Source organism: Antechinus flavipes, chromosome 2 (assembly GCF_016432865.1).
Source record: "Antechinus flavipes isolate AdamAnt ecotype Samford, QLD, Australia chromosome 2, AdamAnt_v2, whole genome shotgun sequence".
In the NCBI taxonomy this organism is placed as follows: domain Eukaryota; kingdom Metazoa; phylum Chordata; class Mammalia; order Dasyuromorphia; family Dasyuridae; genus Antechinus; species Antechinus flavipes.
The window spans coordinates 353,547,826-353,563,133 of NC_067399.1; positions in this window are offsets into that span (position 1 = coordinate 353,547,826).

Below are 15,308 nucleotides of genomic sequence, written 5' to 3' on the forward strand. Positions count from 1 at the left end.
TGACAGAAATAAGGAAATTGGAAGAAGATAGTTTTGGGGAAAAGATAAGTTCTGCTCTGAAAATGTTAAGTTTGAGAGACCTACAGCATATATGTTTTAAAATGCCAAATAAGCAACTGGTAATGGGAGAAAATATAACTCAGAAGAGAGAATAGGTCTAGATATATAAATGTGGGAAACATAATTAGAGGATGGTTAAATGTAAGGCAACTAATTGGGTCATCACGAGAGAGAAAATTTAGGAAATAAAAAGACAGAGCGTTGGGATATATCCACAGTTACAAGACTAGAAATATATGATCCACCAAAAAAGGCTGGAAATGAAAAGTCAAAGAGGTAGGAATAGAATCAAACAATAGCAGTGTCAGTAAAATCAAAAGAGGAAAAGGAATGCAGCAGGAAAACATACTCAACAGTGTTAAGAATAAGGACTGAAAAAAACCCAATGGATTTGGTAATTAAGAGAGCATTAGTAACATTAGAGCATCAGACCAAATTCCATTAAATGATGAGATTAGAAGGCAGATTACCAAGGGTTGAGAAGTAAGAAAAAAGAGAGGAAGTGAAGCAACAAAAATAAACAACTTTTTAAAGAGGTTGCTGTGAAAGTAATGGGGAAATATCAAATAAGAATTTTTTTTAGGATGAGAGAGGCCTGACCACATTTTTAGGCAGCAAGGAAGGAATAAATGAATGAAAAAAACCATTTCTTAAATGCCTAATATGTTCCAGGAACAGTGTTGGTCATTGGTGATACAGATACAATACTAAGATTGTCGTTCTGTTGTTCAGTCATGTCAGAAGAACCTTCTATCCTCCACTATCCTTAAAGTCTGTCCAAGTTCATGTTTCCCTGGTAGTCTCTTTCTCTCATCTTATGCTGTTCCCTTTTTCCTTTTGTCTTCAATCTTTCTTAGTATTAAAATCTTTTCCAGTGAATCCCATCAGTCCCTGCCTTCAGGGAATTTACATTCCAATGGGGAAATCTATTACATGGAGTACAGTAGTAGCCAAGGGAAAAAATTTTGGTTTAGGAAGTTGTGTCCTGGTTTCTAGAGCCCCCAAGTTGGGTGGTTAAAACATAGTGAAGAAGTGATGAGGCGAGACTCCCAAGGATGGTGGAAATAAGGAGTCTTTTTATTCCAAGGTCTTTTACCCTTATATATCTTAATATCTTATGTAACGAAAATAACACTGGGCATGTGCTAAGTATATACTGCTTGTGAGACCACATAAACAACTTGTTATTGTATGTAGATTGCTACCTGGTGTCACTCTGCTTCAATTGCAACACAGGTTGTCACAGCCCCGACTTCTCAGGAAGGGCCGAGAGCCCTTAGGGGAAATGGGGAGTCTAACTAGACATTGTTAGCAGGTTCCCTCTGGGCTGAAGGGTCTTATACCTCAACCTGAGTTCCCTCACTATCTGTGGCCCTCTACAAGGAATCACAGAGCAATTTATTGTCATATTCTTTCTAGAAGCAATCATAGAATTAATTTGATTATTATACCCAAAGAAAGAGTTAGGAAAAAAAGGGGGAGAGAAGGGGATGAAGGAATTTAAAGAAGGGGATGGAAAGTATAAATGTAATGACAGGGCTGATAGTAAGATGCACAAGTAAACCTATATTTCCTAGGAGACAGTTGGATGAGATGTGAAGAATGATCTCTAGATGGCTAGCTCATCTGACCATCAGTATAGTTTAGTCTCAGAGCAGACTTCCAAAACTGTGTTGGTTAATTCCCTAGAGAAAAAGAAGAAAGCACCATGGCCTCTAATCATATCCTTGAAGTAGCTGGCCCAAGTAAAGACAGCAGCCACAAAACAAACTATAAGGTACAAAGCAGGTCTAGGTTTTCTAGAGGACATCTTGACAAACAGCATTTTTTTCAAAAGTTGTTTTCGCTAATATGTCTCCCTGCCTTATTGGATTGTAAAGATTATGCATTGCCCATAATTATGCAATCTCCACAGTAAATTTTGTTTCACTTTCTTCCTAAGTCAGTCAATCAGTTGACAAGCATTTATTAAGCACTTCCTATTTATTAGGCACAGAGCTAAGTGCTGGAAATACAAAGAAAGACAAAAATAATTCCTGTACTCATGGAGGACATTGTAATGGAGGGAAGTAGATAGATATAAGCTATATATCAGCTAAAATTTAAATGTATACATATGTGTATATTCACATATATGATTATTTACATTATATAGACAAATACATATAGCATTTTAAAGTTTGCAAAGCACTATCCATATTTTTTCATTTAATCAAATGAAATACATAAAAAGTAAATTTTTACCACTAAAGAAAGCAAAATTAGAGGAGAAGGCATTAGCTAAGGGAAGTAAGAAAAGCTGTGGAGGCTTTCAGAGAATTGACCTGCCCCTTCACCCAGGCAGGATCCTTAACAGAAAATAAATCTAGAAAAGATAACTTAAGAATTACTCAATTACCTGAAAGTTATATTTTAAAAAGAAAAAAAGAAGAAGAACCTAGACATAGCATCTTTCAAGAAATTATCAAGGAAAGCTGCCCTTATATTCTATAACCAGAAGGTAAAATAGTCATTGAAAGAATTCACAGAATACTTCTGAAAGAGATCCCAAAATGAAAATTCCAAAGAATATAGTAGCCCGATTTCAGAATTATCAGGTCAAGAAGAAAAAGTGTCCAGGGGGGAAAAAATTACACAGATTTAGCATCTTTCAAATCAGATTAGAATATTATATTCCAGAACCTAAAAAAAACAAAGGAGGTTGGATTACAATTATTATTACAATAATCAATTAGTAAGAAAATCTGAGCATAGTTTTTCAGGAGGGGAAATAAATAATTTTAAAAATTAGGAAACTTTAAACTTTCCTAATGAAAAGACCAGAGCTGAACAGAAAATTCCAACTTCAAATATATAAGTAAACAAAAAGGGAAAAAAGGTTATTTAGGAAAATTAAATAAATTGTTTACAATACTACATGGAAGGATGATAACTCAAGAAATATATCTCTATCAGGGCAATTAGAAGGAGGATATGTAGAAAAAAGGTGTAGGCATTTCCTGTGTAAGTGATGATAAAAAGAAAAATTAAGAGGAGATAAAGGGATTTTACTGGGAGAAGAGGAAAGGGAAAGGCAGAATCTGGTAAATCATATCACATGAAGAAACAAAAACTTATTAAGTCGACAGAAAAAATAAGGGAGGAATAAACATTGTTTTTGAACTTTACTGTCCTCTAATTTGGTTCAAAAAAAGAATAACACACACTAAGTTCAGCATATAAATTTATCTTCCCTATAGGGAAGTAAGTAGGAGGCAAAAAGGGAAAGAAAAAAGGTGGGGAGCTGAAAGAAGGGAAAAGTAAAACATGTGAGGAAGGACAGGATGAAAGAAGACAAAAAAAGCATAAATGGAATGAGGAGGGAAAATAGGATGGAGGGAAATACACGGTAATGATAACTGTGAATGTGAATAGAATGAAGTCTCCAATAAAACAGAAGCAGATAGCAGAATGGATTAAAAACCAGTATGCTAGAATATATTGTCTATAAGAAACAAATTTGAAGCAGAGAAACACAGAGTAAAGGTAAAAGACTGGAGTAGAATATATCAAGTTTCAGTTGAAATAAAAAAAAAAAAGCAAGGATAGCAATTTTGATCTAAGACAAAGCAAATGCAAAATAGATTACAGATTGAGATAAGAAAACTATATCTTGCTAAAAGGTACCATAGAAAATGAAGTAATAGCAACACTAAAACCATACCTGTTCCAAGTGGAATAGCATCCAAACTCTTAGAAAAGAAGTGAGTTGCAGGGAAAAAAAAAAAAAGACAATAAAACTATATAGTAAGGGATCTCAACCTTCCCCTCTCAGAACTAAATAAATCTAACCACAAAATAAACAAGAAAGAAGTTAAAGAAATGAAATAGAATTTTAGAAACAGTAGATATGATAAACCTCTGAAGAAAATTGAATAGGGACAGAAAGGAATATACCTTTTTCTTCAAGGTACACTGCACTACACAAAAATAGACCATATATTAGGGTAAATAAAAACCTCACAATCAAATATAGAAAGTCAGAAATGTTAAATGCATCCTTTTTAGTTCATAATATAAAATCATAATAAAAATTATGTGCAATAAGAGGCCATGAAAAGGTAGCCTGAAAATTAATTGGAAACTAAATAACCTAAAGAATGAGTGGGTCAAACAACAAATCATAGAAATAATCAGAAATTGCATCAAAGAGAACTACAATAATAAGACTTCAAAACAAAGCCTATGGGATGTGGCCAAAGCAGTTCTTAGGGCAATTTTATATCTCTAAATGTTTACATGAATCAAATAGAGAAAGAAAAGATCAGTGATTTGGGTATGTAACTAAAATTGCTAGAAAAAGAACAAAGTAAGGATCCCCAATTAAATACCAAATTAGAAATTCTGAAAACCAAAATGAGAAATTAGTAAAACTAAAAGTGAGAAAACTATTGAATTAATAAAAACGAAGAGCAGATTTTGTGGGAGGGGCAATACAATAAAATAGATAAATTTGTAGTTAATTTGGTTTAAAAAAAAAGAATAAAAGCAAATTACCAGTATCAAAAATGAAAAAGGCGAATTCGCCATCAGTGAAGAAGAAATTAAAGCAGCAATCAGAGTCATTTTGCCCAACTGTATGCTAATCAGTCTGACAAATGGATAAATCATTACAAAAATATAAATTGCCCCGATTAACAAATAAGGAAATAAAGTAACTAAATAATGCCAGTTTAAAAAAAGAAATTAAATAACCCATCAATGAACTTCCTAAGAAAAATTCTCCAGAACCAGATGGATTCACAAGTGAATTTTACCAAATATTTAAAGAATAATGTATTTCAATAACATATAAACTATTTGGAAAAATAGGCAAAGGAATCCTACCAAATTCCTTTTATGGTTTAATATAGTGCTGATACTTAAGCTAGGAAGAACCAAAACAGAGAAAGAAAATTATAGAACAATTTCCCTAATAAACATTGATGCAAGAAATTTAAATAAAATATTAGCAAAGAGATTACATCTATTTATCACCAGGATAATACAATATGACTTGGTGAATTTAAATGAGGAATGCAGGATTGATTCAATAATAAGAAAACTGTTAGCATAACTGACCATATCAATAACAAAGCTATCAAATCTCAATAGATGCAAAAAAAGCTTTTGACAAAATACAGTATCTATTCTTATTAAAAATGCTAGAAATCATAAAATGAAGTTTTCTTAAATTATAAACAGTATTTATCTAAAATCATTAGCAAACACTGTATGTAATAGGAATAAACTCAAAACATTCCCAATAAGATCAGGGTGAAACAAGGATAGCCATTATCACCACTATTATTCAATATTGTACTAGAAATGTTAGCTTTAGCAATAAAAAAAAAAAAAAGGAAAATTGAAGAATTAGAGTAGATAGTGAATAAACAAAGCTATTACTCTTTGTAAATGATATAATATACTAGACAACTAAAAAACTACTTGAAATAATTAACTTTAGCAAAGGGACAAAATATGAAATAAACCCATATGAAATAAACCCAAATAAAACATCAAGATTTCTATATATGTCCAAAAAGTCTAGCAGCAAGAGATAGAAAAGGAAATTTAATTTAAAATAACCATAGACAATATAAAATATCTGGGATTCTACCTACCAAGGCAAACCTAGGAACAATATGACCACAATTACAAAACATTTTTGGTTAAGGACCATGCCTAAGTGTGAAAGGGCAGGTGGGTTCTCCAAAAGCCCCCACAGCTGTGAATCATAACAACCCTGAAGGAATTGCAAATCAGCCTTTACTGACACAGATGTTGCTTGTGGATTGGGAATGAAATAAATTGGAGGCAAGAGGGAAGAGGAGAGAGGTCAGAGAATGCAACTGCCTAAACAACTGGAAACTATCAGTTGCTCATGGGAAGGAAGAACAAATATAATAAAAATATATTCTACCTAAATTAATTTAACTATTCATTGCCATACTAATCAAATTGCCAAAAAAAAAATTATTTTATAGAGTTAGAAAAAATAATAACATTCATCTAGAAAAATAAAAGGTCAAGAATACCAAGGAAATTAATGGGAAAAATTGCAAAGGAAGGTTGCCTAGCCCTTACCATATCTAAAATTATTTTATAGAGCAAAAATCATAAAAACTATTTGGTTCTGGCTAAGAAATAGAATGGTGTATAGCTTGGCACAAGACATAATTATCAATGACTATAGTGACCTATTATTTGATAAACCCAAAGACTCCAGTTTCTGAGATAAGAATTTACTATTTGACAAAAATGCTGGGAAAACTGTAATATGGTATTGCAGAAATTAGGCATACACTAACATCTCACACCTTATACCAAGATAAGGTCAAAATGGGTTCATGATTTAGACACAGAAGATGATACCACAAACAAATTAGAAGAGTAAGGAATAGTTTACCTGTCAGATCTATGGAGAAGGAAAGAATTTATTATCAAATTAGAAATAGAGAACATTACAAAATGCAAAATGGGTACTTTTGATTACATTAAATTAAAAAGGCTTTGCACAAACAAAATCAATTCAACCAAGATTGAAAGGAAAACAAAAAGTTTGGAAATCATTTTTACAGTTAGTGTTTCTGATAAAGGCCTCATTTCTCAAATATATAGAAAACTTAATCAAATTTATAAGAATACAGTCATTTCCTAATTGATAAATGGTCCAAAAATATGAACAGGAAGTTTTCAGATGAAGAAATGAAAGCTACATATAGTAAAATAAAATAAAAAAAATGTTCCAAATCACGATTAGAAAAAACAAATTAAAATAACTCTGAGATACTATCCCATGTTCCTAATATGACAGAAAAGAAAAACAATAAATGTTGAAGAAGATATTGGAAAATTGGAGCACTAATGCATTGTTGGTGGAGCTGTGAACTGATCTAACTATTCTAGAGAGCAATTTGGAACTATGCCCAAAGGGCAACCAAACTCTGCATACCTTTTGATTGAGCAATACTACTAAGTCTGTATCCCAAAGATGATTTTTAAAAAGTGAAAAGGGTCCACAGGTACAAAAATATTTATAGTGGATCTTTTTATGGTGAAAAAGAATTGGAAATTGAACAGATGTGCATCAATTGAGGAATGGTTGAACAAGTTGTAATATATGGATGTAACGGAATATAATTATTATATAAGAAATGATTAGAATACAGATTTCAGAAAACCCTGGAAAAACTTGCATGAACTAATGCTTTAAGTGTGCATACCCAGGAGAACACTCTACACAATAAAGGCAATATTTTGGCATTATCAACTATGATATTTCTTCTCAGAAATACAATGATCCAAGACAATTCCAAAAGACTTGTGATGAAAAATACTATCTACATCCAGGGGAATAACTATGGAGTCTGAATATCAATTGAAGCTTACTATTCTCACTGTTTTTATGTTTTCATGTTTTCTTCCCCTTTTGTTCAGTCTTTTTTCTCAATATGACTAATATGGAAATATGCTTAATATGATTGTACCCATACAATCCACATGAGATTGCTTCCTCTCTTGGGCAGGGAGAGAAGGGAAGGAAAGAGTTGAAAACTTGGAACTCACAATCTTACAAAAATTAATATTGAAAAGCATGTAACTGGAAAAAATAAAATGCCATTGAATAAAATTTAAAAGAAGAAAAGAAAAATCACTTTGGTAGCTGAATAGATCAGATGGGACTGGAAAGAGGCTAGAAGACAGGAGTCTAGTTAGAGAGTTATTACAACTATCTCAGGCAAGAGATGATGAAAGTCTAAACTAAAGTTACAACTACACAAAAAAGCTCATCCCTTGTATCCATCAATTATCAAATCTTACCTTTTCTCCCTTTATAATGCTTTTCATTATTTCAGCTTTTTTGTGTAATTGTATATGTTTTGTTTGTATATACTTGATTTCTTTAAAGACAGGTACTTTCTTTTGCCTCACTTATAACTAGATAGGTATTTAATAAATGTTTATTGATTGACTGTTTAATATTTGATTGATAGATAAACCAAGAAATCAAAAACAGAAAGCAAATTATAGACCAATATCACAAATGAATATCAATGCTCAAAGTGTAAATATATTAGCAAAAGGGCTATAGCAAAGAAACTATATAAAAAAATCAAATGTTATAATCAAGTCAGATTTATACTAGAAATGGAGAGTTTGTTCAACATTAGAAAAACCATACACAATAAACCATATTAATTATAAGAACAAAAAATATTAATTCAATAAATACAAATAAAGTTTTTAACAAAATACAATACCAATTTCTGTTATTAAAAAAATACTAAAAAACATAAAATAATATGTATCTAAAATCAAGAGTTAGCATTACATGTAATAGGAAAAAACTGGAGGTTTTCCACTAAAATCATAAGTGAAGCAAGGCAGCCCAATGTCACCATTCCTATTTAACACAGTACTAGAAATGCTAGCTTTTGAAATAAGATAAGAAAAAGAAACTGAGGGAACAAGCATGGGCACAGAGAAAATAAAATTACCATTTTTTTGCAAAAGGAATGTTGGTTTACTTAGAGGACCTTAGAGAATTAACTAAAAGTTAGTTGAAACAAGAACAACAGCAAAGTTACAGAATACATAATAAATCACCACAAAACATCAGCATTTTTATATATTACCAATAAAACCTAAAAGGAAGAAATCTGTATAAAATATTTAAAAGTCTACCTCTTAAGACACACAGGAATTATACTTCAACTTGTCAGCAAGGAGAATTAGGAATGATACCATACTTGGACTATACTTATATAAATAATATCAGTTCTTTGAAGGTGGGACTATTTTATTTTTGTCTTTATATCTTTAGCACTTAGTAGGATGCCTAAAATGCTTTTTGATAGATTCATTGGAAGGACAAATAGGGTTTTCTAAGTGCCCCCTAAATAGTACTTAAATGATGGGTAACTACTCAATCTATTAGTAAAATAGTCTTGTGCTACTTATGATATAGTAGTTAGTGTTTCTACACTGCTGTGTCTGTTCTATAGTGATGGAATTCTGCATTATCAATGTGATTTATAATAAAGTAATGACTCCAATTCCATTGCCCACAGAAAGATGGAAGAAATCTTAAAAAATAATCTAGTATAAAAAATAGTTGTAGTAGTTTTTTTCATAGCAGGAAAGAATTAGAAACTGAGTGATTAGTGAATGCCCATTAACTGGGAAATGAGCAAGTTTACAAGAGAGAGAGAAAGAGGGAGAGAGACAGAGAGAGAGAGAGAGACAGACAGACAGACAGACAGAGAAACAGAGAGAAAGGTGAATCTATGTATGTATACACAGAGACAGCATATAAAATATTATTGTGCTTTAAGAAAGGATGAGGGGGGGACTTCCGGTTAAGATGGCGGAGAGGAGGCTCACAGTTGCATAAGCTCCGCGCTTTCTCTCACTATCCACTTCATTACAAGCCTCTGAATCAATGCTTGACTGAAAAAAACCCGCAAATAGTTACCAAGAGAAGCCATCCTTGAGATCCGCCAAGAAAGGTCTGTCTTTACTGGAGGGCTGGGGCGGTTTTAGATCGGGCGCAGGCTGAGGCAGCGGCAGTGAGAGCACGGGAGCAGAGCTGAGAGGGGGTGGGGAGTGATCGTAGCCGTCTCTGCGGGGAGAGCTTCGCTACAGGTTTGGAACCTGCAGCAAGTCAACAGCCCAGCAGAGAAGCTAAAAACACCGGGCTGAAGAACACAACCGCAAACAGCTGGAGTCTCTCAGGACCTGGCCGCCCCCCCCTTCCCCCCCCTCAGTGACTCAGCACGCTTTGGGATCTCAGAGCGCAGGCGCAGCACAGTCCTGCTAGTGCCTCACTGCTGCCCCCTGCAGTCTGTAGAGGAAGCTCGATAACACACCCAGCCCCCCCCCAAAGAAAGACTCCAGTTTTTTCTGTTTTTCTTTGGTAGTTTGTCTCTGATTAATAGACAGAATGAGCAAGAAGCTGAAGAGAACTTTAACCCTTGACAGCTTCTACACAGATAGAGAGCAGACTCTAAATCCTGAGGAGACTAAAAACAAGCAGTCCCCAGGTGATTCCCCAAAGAAGGAGATCGTCTGTTCCTCAGCACAGATGAACCTCATAGAAGTGATTAAAAAGGCTCTCACAAGGGAGCTAGAAGAAAAATGGGGAAAGCAGAGTGAGGCTTGGCAAAAGGAGAAGGAAGCTTGGAAAAGGAGAGGGAGGCTTGGCAAAAGAGCCTGGAGAAGTCAGTTAAAGAGAGAGTGGATAAAGAAGTAAAATCCTTGAAAAATAGGATTAGTGAACTGGAAACAGAAAACAGCTCTCTAAAAAACAAAATTGGTGAAATGGAAAAAAATTCCACAGAACAAAAGAACTCAATTGGACAATTAGAGAAAGATTTTAAAAAAGTGAGTGAAGAGAATACTTCACTGAAAATCAGAATTGAACAAGTGGAATTGAATGACTCGAGGAGACAAGAAGAATCAGTCAAGCAAATCCAAAAAAATCAAACAATGGAGAAAAATGTGAAATACCTTCTGGGGAAGACAACAGACCTGGAAAACAGATCCAGGAGAGACAATCTGAGAATCATTGGACTCCCAGAAAAACATGATGAAAAAAAGAGCCTGGACACTGTCTTCCAGGAAATTATCAAAGAGAACTGCCCAGAAGTCATAGGAACAGAGGAAAAAATAAACATGGAAAGGATTCATCGATCACCCACTGAAAGGGATCCTAAAATCAAAACACCAAGGAATATAGTGGCCAAATGCCAGAACCCTCAGATGAAGGAAAAAATATTGCAAGCGGCTAGAAAAACCCAATTCAAGTATCAAGGAGCCACAATAAGGATCACCCAGGATCTGGCAGCATCCACATTAAAAGATCGAAGGGCCTGGAATATGATATTCCGAAAGGCTAAGGAACTTGGTATGCAACCAAAAATAACTTACCCAGCGAGAATGAGCATCTTTTTCCAGGGAAGAAGATGGACATTCAACGAAGTAAGCGAATTTCATCTATTTCTGATGAAAAAACCAGAACTTAACAAAAAGTTTGATCTACAAATATAGAACTCAAGAGAAATCTAAAAAGGTAAAGATTAATCTTGGGAACTATATTTTGACTATATAGATGTATAAAGAATACATGTATACCTTGTTCTAGAAATTGATGTGGAAAGGACATTGTACCAGAAAAAGGGTAAAGTGGGGGTAGTACATCTCATGAAGAGGCATAGGAAACCTATTATATCTGAGAGAAAGAATGGAGGGCGATGAATATAGTGGGTATCTTACTGCCTTCAGAATTGGCTTTAAGTGAAAAATCTTAAGACATATTCAATCTATGGTGAAACTTCTCCCATCTCATTGAAAAGTGAGAAGGGAAAAGTGGAAAGGGAAGGAATAAGCTAAGCGGAAGGGAATACGGGAACTGGGAGGGAAAGGGGTAAGATAGGGGGAGGAACTCTAAGGCGGGGGGAGGGACACTAAAAAGGGAAGGCTGTGAGAAGCAAGGGGTGCTCACAAGCTTAATACTTGGAAGGGGGGGAAAGGGGAAAGAAGGGAGGAAAGCATAAACCGGGGTTAACAAGATGGCAAGTAATACAGAATTGGTCATTCTAACCATAAATGTGAACGGGGTAAACTCCCCCATAAAGAGGAAGCGGTTAGCAGAATGGATTAAAAGCCAGAATCCTACAATATGTTGTTTACAGGAAACACACCTGAAGCGGGGAGATACATGCAGGTTAAAGGTAAAAGGTTGGAGCAAAATCTACTATGCTTCAGGTGAAGTCAAAAAAGCAGGGGTAGCCATCCTGATCTCAGATCAAGCTAAAGCAAAAATTGACCTAATTAAAAGAGATAAGGAAGGACACTATATCTTGCTAAAGGGTAGCATGGATAATGAAGCACTATCTATATTAAACATATATGCACCAAGTGGGGTAGCATCTAAATTCTTAAAAGAGAAACTAAGAGAGCTGCAAGAAGAAATAGACAGTAAAACTATAATAGTGGGAGATCTTAACCTTGCACTCTCAGAATTAGATAAATCAAACCAGAAAATAAATAAGAAAGAAGTCAAAGAGGTAAACAGAATACTAGAAAAGCTAGATATGATAGATCTCTGGAGAAAATGTAATGGAGACAGAAAGGAATACACTTTCTTTTCAGCAGTTCATGGAACCTATACAAAAATTGACCATATATTAGGACATAAAAACCTCAAACTCAAATGTAGTAAGGCAGAAATAGTAAATGCATCCTTTTCAGACCACGATGCAATGAAAATTACATTCAACAAAAAAGCAGGGGGAAGTAGACCAAAAAATAATTGGAAACTAAATAATCTCATACTAAAGAATGATTGGGTAAAACAGCAAATCATAGACATAATTAATAACTTCACCCAAGAAAACGATAATAATGAGACATCATACCAAAATGTATGGGATGCAGCCAAAGCGGTAATAAGGGGAAATTTCATATCTCTAGAGGCCTATTTGTATAAAATAGAGAAAGAGAAGGTCAATGAATTGGGTTTGCAATTAAAAATGCTAGAAAAGGAACAAATTAAAAACCCCCAGTCAAACACTAAACTTGAAATTCTAAAAGTAAAAGGTGAGATCAATAAAATTGAAAGTAAAAAAACTATTGAATTGATTAATAAAACTAAGAGTTGGTTCTATGAAAAAACCAACAAAATAGACAAACCCTTAGTAAATCTGATTAAAAAAAGGAAAGAGGAAAATCAAATTGTTAGTCTTAAAAATGAAAAGGGAGAACTCACCACTAACGAAGAGGAAATTAGAGCAATAATTAGGAGTTACTTTGCCCAACTTTATGCCAATAAATTCGACAACTTAAATGAAATAGAAAAATACCTCCAAAAATACAGCTTGCCCAAACTAACAGAGGAAGAAGTAAATATCCTAAACAGTCCCATCTCAGAAAAAGAAATAGAACAAACTATCAATCAACTCCCTAAGAAAAAATCCCCAGGACCAGATGGATTTACATGTGAATTCTACCAAACATTTAAAGAACAATTAACTCCAATGTTATATAAACTATTTGAAAAAATAGGGATTGAAGGAGTCCTACCAAACTCCTTTTATGACACAGATATGGTACTGATACCTAAACCAGGTAGGCTGAAAACAGAGAAAGAAAATTATAGACCAATCTCCCTAATGAATATTGATGCTAAAATCTTAAATAAAATATTAGCAAAAAGATTACAGAAAATTGTCACCAGGATAATACACTATGACCAAGTAGGATTTATACCAGGAATGCAGGGCTGGTTCAATATTAGGAAAACTATTAGCATAATTGACTATATCAATAACCAAACAAACAAAAACCACATGATCATCTCAATAGATGCAGAAAAAGCATTTGATAAAATCCAACATCCATTCCTAATAAAAACACTTGAGAGCATAGGAATAAATGGACTTTTCCTTAAAATAGTCAGGAGCATATATTTAAAACCATCAGTAAGCATCATATGCAATGGGGAAAAACTGGAACCTTTCCCAGTAAGATCTGGAGTGAAGCAAGGTTGCCCACTATCACCATTATTATTTAATATCGTATTAGAAACACTAGCCTCGGCAATAAGAGTCGAGAAAGATATAAAAGGAATTAGAGTAGGCAATGAGGAAACCAAACTATCACTCTTTGCAGATGATATGATGGTATACCTAGAGAACCCCAGAGATTCTACCAAAAAGCTATTGGAAATAATTCATAATTTTAGCAAAGTAGCTGGCTACAAAATAAATCCCCATAAATCCTCAGCATTTTTATACATCACCAACAAAACCCAACAGCAAGAGATACAAAGAGAAATTCCATTCAGAATAACTGTTGATACCATAAAATATTTGGGAATCTATCTACCAAAGGAAAGTCAGGAATTATATGAGCAAAATTATAAAAAAGTCTCCACACAAATAAAGTCAGACTTAAATAATTGGAAAAATATTAAGTGCTCTTGGATCGGCCGAGCGAACATAATAAAGATGACAATACTCCCTAAACTAATCTATTTATTTAGTGCTATACCAATCAGACTTCCAAGAAAATATTTTATTGATCTAGAAAAAATAACAACAAAATTCATATGGAACAATAAAAAGTCGAGAATCTCAAGGGAATTAATGAAAAAAAAATCAAATGAAGGTGGCCTAGCTGTACCTGATCTAAAATTATATTATAAAGCAGCAGTCACCAAAACCATTTGGTATTGGCTAAGAAATAGATTAGTGGATCAGTGGAAAAGGCTAGGCTCACAAGACAGAATAGTCAATTATAGCAATCTAGTGTTTGACAAACCCAAAGCCCCTAACTTCTGGGAAAAGAATTCATTATTTGATAAAAACTGCTGGGATAATTGGAAATTAGTATGGCAGAAATTAGGCATGGACCCACACTTAACACCATATACCAAGATAAGATCAAAATGGGTCTATGACCTAGGCATAAAGAACGAGATTATAAATAAATTAGAGGAACATAGAATAGTTTATCTCTCAGACTTGTGGAGGAGAAAGAAATTTGTGACCAAAGATGAACTAGAGACCATTACTGATCACAGAATAGAAAATTTCGATTACATCAAATTAAAAAGCCTTTGTACAAATAAAACTAATGCAAACAAGATTAGAAGGGAAGCAACAAACTGGGAAAACATTTTCACAGTTAAAGGTTCTGATAAAGGCCTCATTTCCAAAATATATAGAGAACTGACTCAAATTTATAAGAAATCAAGCCATTCTCCAATTGATAAATGGTCAAAGGATATGAACAGACAATTTTCAGAGGATGAGATTGAAACTATTACCACTCATATGAAAGAGTGTTCCAAATCATTATTGATCAGAGAAATGCAAATTAAGACAACTCTGAGATACCACTACACACCTGTCAGATTGGCTAAGATGACAGGAAAAAATAATGATGAATGTTGGAGGGGATGCGGGAAAACTGGGACACTAATGCATTGTTGGTGGAGTTGTGAACGAATCCAACCATTCTGGAGAGCAATCTGGAATTATGCCCAAAAAATTATCAAAATGTGCATATCCTTTGATCCAGCAGTGTTTCTATTGGGCTTATATCCCAAAGAAATACTAAAGAAGGGAAAGGGACCTGTATGTGCCAAAATGTTTATAGCAGCCCTGTTTGTAGTGGCTAGAAACTGGAAAATGAATGGATGCCCATCAATTGGAGAATGGCTG